The sequence below is a fragment of the Neopelma chrysocephalum genome, unplaced genomic scaffold, assembly GCF_003984885.1.
Source record: "Neopelma chrysocephalum unplaced genomic scaffold, ASM398488v2 Primary Assembly neopelma1_97222, whole genome shotgun sequence".
Classification (NCBI taxonomy): Eukaryota; Metazoa; Chordata; class Aves; order Passeriformes; family Pipridae; genus Neopelma; species Neopelma chrysocephalum.
In genome coordinates, this window is record NW_020925863.1 from 4,167,079 (window position 1) to 4,179,335 (window position 12,257).

The following is a 12,257-nucleotide window of genomic DNA, read 5'->3' on the forward strand; positions in this document are numbered from 1 at the left end:
GTTCACATTTCTAAACTGTACATGAAAGTAGTAAAACAGACTAGAGTTTTAAATTTTTCTTGTTCTCGTGTGATATACATGAGAAAACCGGCAATGAATAGAACACAACTGTTGGAAAGGGTTTATTTTCCGTGTACCACATCTCTGAGAGCACCTTTGGGTTTGCTTGAGAGGAAAGTCCAGTTTAACGATTCTTGCTTCTTTTAGACTACCTTTTAAATGGGCAAACTCTAATGCCACATTCAATAGCTGAGTGTAGGGGAAAGGGTCTTAGTGGTAAACTCATCTGGTTTTGAACCAGCTGGGAATTACTTTCGCTCTTTAGCAAGCTGGAATAGTTTAGGAGTGCCTTCACATGAATTTGCATCTCTGTTTCAGAAAGCCATTCAAACCTCCAGGAGGAATGATATAAGATGTGGGAGACTTTGATTTGGTTCCCACTCTGCCAAAAATCTCTAATATAATTTCCTATAAGCTGAATGGATTCTGTCTGAAGCCCTGTGCTGATATGGCAACACACAAGTATTTTGAATATAGTACTGGAGCACAACAAGGCCATTCTTGCCTTCAGCCACGTCCTCTGCCGATAGAGTCATTGAATAGATTGGAGCAAATCTCCTTTGATATCTGTGTGCCTTTTGAGGGCTTTAGGAGCATTCCCCAAGAAGATGCATGATTCCCATGCTCTAGAAGAACCAATGCAGATTATTCACAAGGCAACAAATTAGCTGAAGGTTCCCATGAAGATATGCTGCTGGTGTGAGGATGCTTTTTTAACTTTATCCTTAATTTTACATGCATGCTGGAACACAGAAGCATGCCTGATAGGAGTAAGGAAAGGAGGTGAAAGGAAACAATAGAAGCAAACACAGTAGTTATAAACTTAAACCCTGAAGAAAAAAGGTTTCAGTAATCCTCTGGTTATGCAACGTATTTAAAAGTATGATCTAGTTAATAAAGCATTTTTTCTCATTACTTTTATAGCACAAAAAACCCAAGTAATGTACAGATCAGTACAGAAGGTGGAGGAATGAACCTCGAATAAAAGTATGTCCTGAAATGCAAATGGTTTTTAAACAAAATTATGCCTATTTACAAATGAATGAGTCAATTTGTAGGTAACCACAATGCAGAGTGGAATGGGCACAGATTATCTCACAGTTGATCAAAATGTACTGCTGCATACTGAGGAAGCTGACAATAAGGAAATAGCTTTGGTAATCTGCCTCTGGGGGCTGAAGTTGGCATAATTGGCAAAATGAGTCCGGAGCTAAGAAAGGGGAGGTAAGACAGAGAGATTTTTGGATGCCCAGCCCATCTCCCATTAAGAGAAGAAGTGAATCAAGTGTTTCCCAATGATAATGGAGTCGGCAATGAGCAGAAACACGGGCAAAATAAGAGAAGAATAATGATCTGCATGACAGTAGTCAGATAGGTCAGTCTGGTCCAGCTTCTGCAACATGAGGGATGAATTCCTCGCTGGTTCTTGTTCTAGCATCCCTGTGCGAGTGGATGCACCCCCAAGGGAGACACATTGTGCCACCTCTCCAGAGTACCTACCTCTCCTTTGAGGCTGGGCAGGGTAGCAGCTGGGAGGAACTGGTCAGAGGTTTGATGAGGGAAGTGCTTCTGGCCCAGCTGGAGGGGAAAGCAACAGGCCAGAGCAGCTCCTGAGGTGCCACAGTCAGCAGGAGGATTTTGATTAATCTGGGTAAAAACTGATGGCCAGGAAAGAGACATTAAAATGTTTTTATGCAAATATAATGAGCTGGAGCAGCAAAATGTAAGATGTTCTGGAACAGGATCCCCAGAGAAGTGGTGGATTCACCATCCCTGAAAGTGTTCGAACAGTGAGTGGATGTGGCACCTTGCAATATGCTTTAGTGGGCATGGTGGTATTAGGGCAAAGGTTGGACTTGATGATCTTGGAGGTTTTTTCCAACCTTTATGATTCTATGTTAGAAGGATTACAATAATGTAGTGGTAAAATGGGTATGAAATCACAAAAAGTAGAATTGCATATTAATTTATGAGGCAGATGAAAGAAAGAAATAGCATTAGTGTAGCTATGTTGTTTGAATCTAAAGCACTTCAAAATCAAATAATGATAGAAAAATTCTGTTAGTTTTTTGAGTCTGTAGGATATTGTAGGGTTGAATTTGCTTACTAAAAGGGATCTTTTTAAAGCATTTTATGTTTTAACATTTTGTGCACGGTTAAAGCTTTTAAGTACTACCAGGAGTTGTGACCATATGGGTGGGCAGCCCTGCGTATGGAAGTATTTAACTTCTTCAGAATAGCTTGGAGAACAAATGCTAATAGTACTGGCTATTTCTGCTGATAATAGCTGACAGTTTTTTTCACTTCATCAATAATGTTTCATTTAAGTAATGAAGATATTCTAGATGAGCTGATTGAAGAATATATGATGTGTGATTCACATAAATTAAATTACAAGAGTAAAAGAAATGTGCATGTATCTGAGGATTTCAAAGCTTGATACTGTACAGATCTGAATGATTAAATCAATCTACCAAAGAAACTCAGAAACTTAAATATGGAGAAGGTCTGGAACTTTTTTATTCAAAAGTTTGAACGCTATCCGGCATTAATATCCAGAACAAAGAAAGAAACATTGTAGAAATATTCTAACTAGATGAATAGCCACATAATTAAAAATAAATTAGCAGAACGTAAAAAGATTGCAGAAAGGACTGACAGGCAGAGAAATCTATGCAAAAGAGTTAAAGAAGGGTAGGAGTAAGGTGAATTAAAGTCAAGAGGAGCTAGACCTTGAAGTGGATATTAAACATGATAAAATTACTCAGCTTTAAGCAAGCAGTTTCAGAAACAAACCACTAAGAACAACATGGGGTCACTGTTCAGAGATTAAATGTATGACCCTAAAACTAATACAATGTTTTATTCTGTCTTCATTAGAAACATTGCTACTGACTGTGATGGGAAATGGAGGTTGCTTAGTAGGAATAAGTCTACAGGCTTTAAAATAAAAGTCATTGTCAACTGAGATACAAGCAAAACAGAAGCATTTTGACTTAGTGAAGGATGGTGATCAAGAGTTCCCTGACCAGAAAGAGACTGGCTCATGAAGTCTCATATCTGACCACATGACAGCAAATACACAGTGATCAGAGAGAAGGAAAAATGATCCAAGTAGTCTTAGGTGCCTTAATTCTACCTTGAGGCTTAAGAACAACTTTTAAAGGGCATCCTTCCTGTAACTGCAAATGTTTGACTGAATCCAGCTTTGTTTATGAGTGTTGGACTGTCACAAGGCTGCTGATGTTAGCAGTGTGCTGCAGGCAGTGCACACACACCCTCATCAGGGCCCAGGTGTTCTTAGGGGCCAGTTTACCCCACCTGTGGGCTGAAATAGTGTCTGAGCATAGGTCAGTCTAGAATTCCTTCTTAATTCGTTGCCTGTAACTTAATTTTTATACATAACGGGCAGATCAAGATTTGCATGAACATGAATTTCAGTTGGAGGTTAAAACTGTCTCACACAAAATACCAAAACTTAATCTAAGTGCAGAAGACGGATGATGGAGTTTCTGTGAGACTCCCCTGCAACTGACTTATGAATGCAGCTAACTCTCTGATCTCTAACTTTTTTTCTGGAGGATGAGAGAGAGAGATTGTGAAGGACAACTTGAGTCCACAAAGATTTTCCCATAAGAATCAAGTCCACTACATGAATTTAAAATTTTGTCCTGGAAGGTAAGTGTTTTAGATCTCTTACTAGCACTAGGCATAAATTAAGTTGAGAATTGCAACCTGTTTAGAAAAATTAAATTTATTTTTAAATTGTATTTAAGCAATGGTGTTGTGAATGAGGTGAAAAAAAAGGACAACAAATATTTTCCTAATAGATTTCCTGATAAAGGAATTTTCTTCTTGACCATCAGAACCAACAGCTTGACAAAAAGCATCCTAAATAACACATTTTCTCTACCATATCTACAGGGATTGTGGGAAAAATAGGCTTAGCCCAAATATCGGAGAGCAAGTCAGATTTTGTGAGCTATCATCTTCCCCACCATTTGGGACTGTCTGTTGGGCTGAGGTTTGGGGAATTCTGCCTGGGACTGAGATGAGGTGGTGGGCATTTTTACAACACAAGTCATATTAGCATTAAAATTAGTGCTTAGAGTGCTTATACTCTATAAAGAGTGCTGGAAAAGGACTGTGCAATGAATAATAAGCTTAGGCAATGCTGATAAATTAAAAATAAAACATGGCTTTACAAGTTGCTCAGAGGAGCTTGTTAATCTTTAAGTTTTTCCAAAATTAAGTATCAAATTATTGGTAATGCCTGGCATCCTTTGTAGAAATGTAATTCATATACACTCATCAAAAGAGCTCATATCATTAGAGAGGTGATTGTGTCATCTTCTGTAGAATTATTCCACACCATTGGTGTTTCTTGGCAGACTGACGTGTTTTCACTTGACATTGCTGTAACCCCTGGGAAAGAAAGCAAGTCCTACCTTTCTGTGAATAATTCATTAGTGAGCCATCACACTGAAGTATTCCAAAGAAGTATTCCCTTCTTTTGAGGGAGGAGGGGAGGGATACCAAAGCTACTTACTTTTTTTTTCAATGCTATCTTGCAGTCTTAACACTTCTTAAGTATTCTTCCATACAAGCTTCTCTCCCAACATAGAACTAACTCTCAGCTCTGATCTTTAGGTTTGTAAATTAATTTGTGTTATTTTTTCAAGAGGTTTTGGAGCAGAGCAGGGGAAGCTGCTGATGCAGTGTAACCTTTCTGAGAGTGCTGGATTGTCTGGAACTGGCCAAAATTCCTGTAAATCAAACTTTCCCTCAGAAATCCAGCTAAGAGACATGGCTGACTGTTTAGTAAAATGTGCTAAAATATATTTTATAATGACTATGTAGACTTGCACTGTTAGCAGTGAGCATGCAGGACACGTATTACACGTGGCAGCACCAGGGAAAGATGGCCTTTCATTTTTGACCAGAGAATGAAGGGCTTAGCATTCACAGGCATGCCTACAGCAGTGGTGAAAATGTTTACATGGAGCTGGTTTGTCTTATTTTCAAAGTGTAAAAAGCCTATGTCTTCCCTTTACCTGGATAAATGTTCCTATTTCTAGTAATGAGTTTAAGAAACATAAGTTGAAACAGAAGACCCTGTCTGGCTTTTTTTTTCTTTTTTTTTTTATTTTAGGTAAGCCTTTTTTTAGGTGTCCTGTTTGAAGGTTCTGCCAATGACTTTTTTTCCCTAAAATTGTATCAACAGCAGGTGTTCGCTTTATTCTTTACTTTTTGACTTCTAATATGTATTTTTTTCATGTCTGCTAGAAAAGCTTGACTCTCAGTTTAAAGCATATTCTTGATAACAGACAGGCAAGGGCTGGATGAGCTATTCTTTTATTCTTATGTGCAATATCTCGGGTATTCGAAGGGCTCTTTAGTGATCCCTCTCTCTAAGAAGCTCAAATAATTCCTGGTCTTTTATTAATCTGTCAGAGCAGGGGTTGCTTCTGAATTTATCTTGGTATTTCTGTCTGAAACAGCTGTGCAGCCTATGCTTCAAATTGCCAGCATTAAATCAACATAGTTTTCCTCCTCATTCTTCATCAATTTGTCATATAGATAAGCCCACTACCTGCACTACCAATCTTCCATTATCCACTGTTCTTGCTGGTTTCTTCCATATACTTCCATCAACACCCACAAAGGCTTTTTACCCTCAGATATATTCTGTCTTTCTCTCTTTAGGTTTTTTAACTCCACTGCATAAGACGATGTCTGCAGATAGCTAATGACTCTAAAAATTGAGCATGACATATGACTTATTTTGCCAGTGATATAGCTAGGTGGTTTGGACTTTAATATCTTGAGATCACACAAAGGAAATTAAAAAATTATAAATCAGATAAAAAGAAAAAAGTATGAGAAAAATGCATCTTGATGATTTTTGTTATTTATGGAAACTCTGACATCCAAATTTCTTTTCTAATTTATGAAATGGTGCACACTGAAAATGTACACATTTGAGGAATTTAAATGAATACACCATACCCTCCATTATGCACTGTGCAGAAAGTGTCCTTCATGATCAGATTTTTACCCCATGAAATTTAATCTCCATTCAGATTCTTCTGTTTTTTTCATATATTTGCCTGCCTTTAAATGTCCTTCTGTGACATCTGTACACGTAACCTCCATAACTAGGATGTACTTATTTGCATTGTAAAAGAGTAAAGCATTTCCAATGCCAGTGTTATAATGAATACTGTATTTTAAAGATCATGCCTCATTTTTCTATGAGCTGTGTCGGCAGCAATGTTGTAGTCTGTCCTGATATTTCACTGTATAAATTAGACAGCTAAGGAAGGAAGAAGGAAAACAGCGGATATAGATTAAGTGACCTGTTTCAGATCACAACACACAGCTTTGACAGCATGAGAAGTAGATTCCTAGTCCAACCTACTAAATTAGGAGTCATCAGAAATGTAGTCCTGATTTTTAGGAAGAGGTGAAGAGTTTGGAATTGGCTTGAATTTTATTGTATCCTTTTTGTGCCTCTCTACAGAAATAATTATATACAGTAGCTGTTGTAAACCTCTTTGAAAGGGTTTTCAGTAACTACTGCTTCCAATTGTCATTTCAGAATGTTTTTCTAAAATGCAAAAAAAAAAAAGAGAACTAAATTTTTTGCATAGGAAGAAAGACATTTCAAAGACTTGCTGTTTTTCCTCCATTAGAACACAAGAACAAATAGAAAAGCAGCATACATTTTTCAATGTGTAACCTCCATGTATGGACATATTGGATGCTAAAAAAAGAACTGCCAGACTTTTTTACAAGGAATAGGCTTATTTGCAAAGGAAAAGATTAGCAAAATAATCAAAACACCTGAAGAAAAAAATAATTAAGAATAAACCAAATGGAGACTCCTCTAAAATGTAATTGTGCAAGGTGTTTGCAAATAAATACTTTAAAGGAGATGACTCCTATTTCAAGTCAGACAGAAGCTGCTGATTCCCTTTGCTTCCCTATTGCTGCTGTGGGTGCCCCAGGCTTTTTCCTGTAGTGCAGCTGTGCTCCACAGAAACAAATGGCACTTCCTGGGGACTACATCTTTAGTTACTGGTACAAGAGTCATCGTAATGTGCAATGGGATATTTCAATAATGCTTTCAAATAGCTACTAGAACACAACACTGCATAATAAAATCACAACTGCATGGTTGTAGATAGAGCCACCAGTGACACAGCTACCTATGTATTATTCCCTTCCAACAGGAGCTACTAGAAAAATTGTAGGGCAGCAAGAAAAAGTGAGAGAAAAACAGATGCTCAGTGGTGTAGTCTCACTGCTTCTGTCCCTTCTTCCCATCTCCCTCCCAGTTTTCTAACTTTTTTGCCTCACATCATAGGTAGTAATTATTCATGCCTAACAATGTGAAGTATGAAAAGCTGATTCAAAGTATTCCTATGTCTTCAAAAAGATCCCAGTTATTACCCTTACAACATAAACATCTTACTTGGGAGAGTGAAAGATGACGTGCATTAACAGAATATTTTGCCTTTTCTGTGGGAAAGGTCTCTTAGTTTAGAATTTGTGCATTAAAGCAGAGGTAAACCCAAATGATTATTGCTGGATCACAAAGCTCACAGCCTGTTCTGCCAGGTAGAAATCAATATGATAAAGAAAAAAGTTAAACAATGTTGAAGAATTGTAGCAAAATGTTCCTTTCTCTTTCCTAGTATCCCCCAGTAAATACTAAAAGGGAATCACGTATATGTGACTCTAGTGCAGCATGTGTTCCTGGCTTGTCGGGGCCTCATCTGGGACATGTGGAATTTACCTGCCAAGGGCTTTGCAACTGTCAAGGCTGTTGCTCTTAAAAGTGGCGAAGTCCTCACCTAACTCTAAGGACTTGTGTGTCAGGGTAGGATGCTGTTGTGTCAAGGCATCGAGATTCCCAATAAAGAGTAATGTACACCTCTTGGGTACATTAAACTTCCTTGGGGCGAGGAAATAGGGACTTAAAAGTTCTTCTGGGTGCTTGGAAACTGAGCCCCACAACAGCCAACAGCATCTGGTCTCAGGCTTTTAATTTTCATTGTTTTGTGCTTTTGGTCATTATCTTATTCTGCCCTTAAATACAGTTTGGTGCTTGTCCTATTTTTCATTTGAGGAGCTAAGCTTATCATCCTGGACCCGTGAAGTTCTATCTGTAATATGAATAGAACAGTAGCACTTCAAACACCAGCTTGGATTTCAAACAGACCCTGTAAACTCATAAAATGTTAGAATTTAGGATCTTTCCAGCGACAGCCATGAGTGCCTTGTTTAATGTCAGGCTTCCGGAAGATCCTTTCCCAGCCAATGTTGTTTACCTGTCTGTCCCTTAAAGAGAAAGGAGACATGGGTCTTGTGTTTGAGTTACTCCCTCTCCAGCTGGAAACGTTGTGTAGTATATTCTTTATTGTATTTATTACAGAGCATGTGGTACCAGCTTGAGTATACCAAGACCACATCCTTGTATTGTTTTGTTTTTATGCTTCATCATTTTCCCAATCATGTAGAATCAAATCTTTCTGAAATATCTTATTTTTGTAACAGAATTTCAGTCTCATCTTGTGTTCTGTACTATTTATTTTGTCATCAGAACTGTTAAAATTCATAGTAAGTGATTTGGCACTCCTTGTTAGCCAGTTTATTTGGGAAAATTATGGTTATCTCCTAGGTATTTCCATCTTGCTTTTTTGAAACATACCATTTGGCTCTACACTGTTTGAGAAAATGAGTAATTGAAATCTGAACTGTATGCTGTTTTGATAGAAAGTATATTCTGGTTTTGTTTTCTGCTTGGGGAGGAATCAGGTTGCAGCTTGAATGGTCATGGTTCTCCCTCTGTGTTTTGTTTCTGGTAGGTTGTTCTACAAGCCTGCAGAGTAATCTTACAGGATAAAAACCTCCTGAATATATCCTAAGTATGTTGACATGTATATGTTCTATAGATGCGTAGATTTACCAGTTAGAATATTTGTAATTTAGAGGATTCTCATTTCCTTATAGTTTGGATAGGATTTTTGAGTGTCAGAAAAGAAATGTCTGTCTTTATCTTCAACTGATTCTTTGCAAGGAAATTATCCTTGTAAAGGTGTCTGGGAAAAATAGTCTCCTTTGATTCTTTAGTAGCTTGAAGGCGTCACTTAAATTCATCAGGTTTTTTTATATGTATGTGCATACAAAGACTGAAGATCAATATGTTTGGGAAAGTTAAGAGCTGCTAGAAAGGGGACAGTGGACAGTTATTCAAATTCAGCATAATTGAGACTAGGGATGCAAACAACTGCTCCTAATTTTGATATCCGTGCCTAATTTTCTTCTGATGATTTGTGTAATTTCAAAAACGTGATTTTAAAGATGAAGCTTTCTATGGAGCTGTCAAAATTATATCGTTCACATTTCTGAAATAATCAAATTACATTTTCTTATACATAACTAGAGAGACCGAGGTGATTTTCACATGCAGTATTGCGCTTAGCACAAAAACAAATGCTAATGTGACTATCAGTACAGGACCAAACTTTATCTGAGATCTGGGGTGTTGCCATGGCAATTCCAATTGTTGGAAAAAAATTCTCTTTTGTGCTTTATTCTGACATTATATTGCAAAATGATGATTATGAAGAAACATGCAACCCAAAAAGGGGGAAAAAATCTCTTCTTGAAGATGTAAAACATACTTTCTATTGCATTTACTTTTTCTGAAACACTGAGTGTGTGCCTGGATTGTTATGAGCTGTATTTTTTGCAGATTCAGATACATTGCTATTTCTCAAGCTGCCATAATAATACTCAATGTTATTTCTCCCAAATGTAATAATCAATATAATAAGGAACTTGGAGACACATATCCCATTTCCTATGCAAAATATGCATTTCTAGTATATTATACTGCTGATGTGGACCTTTTGCTTTCAGCAATACTGCCTGTGTTAGTTGAAGCATATCTAAAATACAGATCTTGCTTATGTTATCTATATATATCAGCTATATAATCTATTTATAATAGAATAGCTCATAATAGCCAATAGATCAGTAATTTCTGTTTAGTTATAAAATTGTTTTTCTACCAGTACATCTTACTGTGAGAAAATTGATATGGTTATTACCTGTTCCCTGCTGAATCAATATCCAACAAGCTTTAAATAAATAAATAATAACACCCTCCACCCCCCCAAAAAAACCCCGCCAAACAACAAAACCACACAATACTTCCAAAAGAGAAACAAATGAAGGGGTACAGTTAAAATGTAGTTTGCACTGTAATTCATGCTGAAGTTTATTGTGCGTTCTTTTATGTACAAAATGTGTAAAATGGGAAACATTTCCAGAAGAGAACTAATTCTTGCAGTGCTGCATTGCTGCTTTATAAATAAATCATTGTCCTTTCTCTATTGATCACTGGAACAATTCAGTCAAAGAATGCTGACTTAGTGCAGCCTTTCTCAGGACGGCTGAATTGAAAGAAAAAGCTGGGTAAGTGGGACCCAGCAGCAGGGAACAGGGGAAATCCCAGACCGGTTAGAGATCAGGTTTGGTGCATAAAATACGATCCTTGATTTATCTTTTACCTTCAAAAAAACTTAACAAAGCAGCTGATTTCTACAAGATTTTCTGTCTGTTTTTCTTTATTTCCATAATGTCATTGATCAGGGAAAATTAAGTATGAGACAATACTAGTTGTAATTAGTGGATGCTGAAAATCTGTGTATAATGTATCGGGATTTTTTTTTCAAGAACACACTAAAAAAGACCTTCCAAATTAATCCAGTCTTTTAATGAATGCAAATTATGATATTTATGTGTCAAGAAATAGGACCTCAATTCTTCCAGGAATATATTTGAAGACTCTCAGAAATAGTTCTGCATTCTTGTGAATTGAGGTGGAATCTGAATTTTATTTGGTTATGTCAAACATCACAGCTTGCCAATCTGACAATTTGATGATGTCTGATTTGTCAGGATTGTTGGTATCAGGCTTTTCTGGGAATAGGAGTAGCCTGTTACTGCGAGGAGATGAGAAATACTATCTGGGTTTGCATGTCTGACTGTTATGATCAGTATTGGATCTCAGAGGCATCTAATTTTTAAAACATGGCTTTCACTGAATGCTGTGGTAGGTGTCCCTTGCAAGGCTGTACACTCACAGTGTTGTTATCCAGAACTTCCAACTAGTTCTAGAACATAAAGTTCTTATTTTTTATAAAATAAGATTTACTGGTAGATGCATGGCTCAGCTGATGATGACAGGTTATTCAGGGCTGTGGTGATGCATTGCTTTTAGGGCATGTTGTCATCACATAATTTTTTTCTGTTTCTCATTAATTACCAGTATTTCCAGGATTCAGGTCTGTAAAATGTAATTATTTATTCCATTGGGTGGTTTGTCTCTAGTACTGCAGTCAGAGGCAGCACATGCTGCTGTATTCTCACCCGTGTGCAGTTGGCTGGCTAATAGGAAGCAAAGTGACTTGCAAAAGACTTTCTTGACTCCAACAGAGGTGTAAGGCATGGGGCAGAACAGCTCAATGCGGGGAGCTGCGGACTTGAATGCACAAATTGATCTAAATTGCCTCAGTTGTGCACGGGGTGGCTGGGGGGGTTCTGTTCCCCCTGTGCTGCCAGCAGGGTGCAGCTGTGGGGCAGCCAGGGCTGTATGACAGCATGGACCCACCAGGATCAGCTCCCTTCATGGATCCACTAGGATCAGCTCCCTGTCTAATGTGCAGTTGACAGAAAAACTTCCTCCAGCTTGAATGATAAACCTGGACCAAAAGGACTCCAGGGAACAAATCTGGAGGTACAGAAAGAGACTAAACATGTCAGTGTTGCTAACATGGCAGAAAGAACCTGGCACAGCCCTACTTTTCACTGGACTGACAGCAGATAGGCTTTCCCTTTCCTCTCCCAGTGTCCAAATATCAGTCCGTTCATGCCTTCTGTGAGCATGCTGAAAGGCCTATAATTAACACGAACATAATAAACCATGAAGTATTTTGTTATGTGAAATAATGTGATCTATTAAAAAAACAAAAAACCCGATTGTGTTTGTTATTACTCCTCTGACCATCTCCCTCTTCCAACTGGAGCGGAGCCTGACCACTGGCCACTAGATGCCACTGTTGTATAAGGACATGTTGGGCATAATGGCTTAGACAATAACTAATTTACTTAGAGAACATGTA